The following is a 795-nucleotide window of genomic DNA, read 5'->3' on the forward strand; positions in this document are numbered from 1 at the left end:
GAAGGAGACGCTGCAGCGCGCAGGTGCGAGGGGCCGCGGGGCAGCTCTCTTATTTCCCCTCCGCCTGGAGCTGTACCCCTAAGCTGGTGTCCCGCAAGGAGTACAGGAAAATGGGAGGCCAGGATACCGCACCTCCCATGGATTGGGAGAGGTAGGAGTCCGCCTGGATTTCCAGTTCCTGTACCAGAGAGTGACTGAGGGCCCGCCCTTCTCTCAGGACAATTAAGGGATTCAGTGACTTCCAGTATGGAGGAGAAGACTGTCCTTGAAGTAACTGATATGTGGTTCTGGTTGACTCTGGAAGTGGCATTGAAAACTATAGGGCACTTTCTCAGGCCTTGTTATCTGTCCCACACCCAACATCTTGAGAGGTGTAACTCTAGCTTTTCCAAGTCTCTTAGCCTTCACCCAGTTAAGGATCAGAAATCCCTTTTGTCTCCCCAGAGGCCTGGAACCTCTCACACCTATTCTAGAAGTCCCTATTTCCAAGGAATAGGAGATTATCTCAAATACATGAGTCCGGACCAGGTTTTGTGCTCCCTCCCCCACCCCAATTATCCTATCATTTCTCAGGATGGTCACTTGAGCGCTACTTCAGTGTCCTATGAGGGATGTAAAAGTTTCTTGATTTTCTGATCCTTCTCCTCAGATCCCCCAAAGACACATATAACCCACCACCCAATCTCAGACCATGAGGCCATCCTGAGGTGCTGGGCCCTGGGCTTCTACCCTGTGGAAATCACACTGACCTGGCAGAGAGATGGGGAGGACCAGACCCAGGACACGGAGTTTGTG

At 51.9% G+C, this 795-nt stretch overlaps 1 protein-coding gene across 1 annotated transcript in view; it reads left to right on the plus strand.

Annotated features, from left to right (window-relative positions):
- The window catches only part of LOC103592560 (HLA class I histocompatibility antigen, alpha chain E-like), a gene marked incomplete at its 5' end in the record, with an annotated part of 4,234 nt that overhangs the window by 778 nt on the left and 2,661 nt on the right, over positions 1-795 (plus strand). The window lies entirely within an intron of this gene.

This window comes from Galeopterus variegatus, unplaced genomic scaffold, assembly GCF_000696425.1.
Source record: "Galeopterus variegatus unplaced genomic scaffold, G_variegatus-3.0.2 Scaffold1170, whole genome shotgun sequence".
In the NCBI taxonomy this organism is placed as follows: Eukaryota; Metazoa; Chordata; class Mammalia; order Dermoptera; family Cynocephalidae; genus Galeopterus; species Galeopterus variegatus.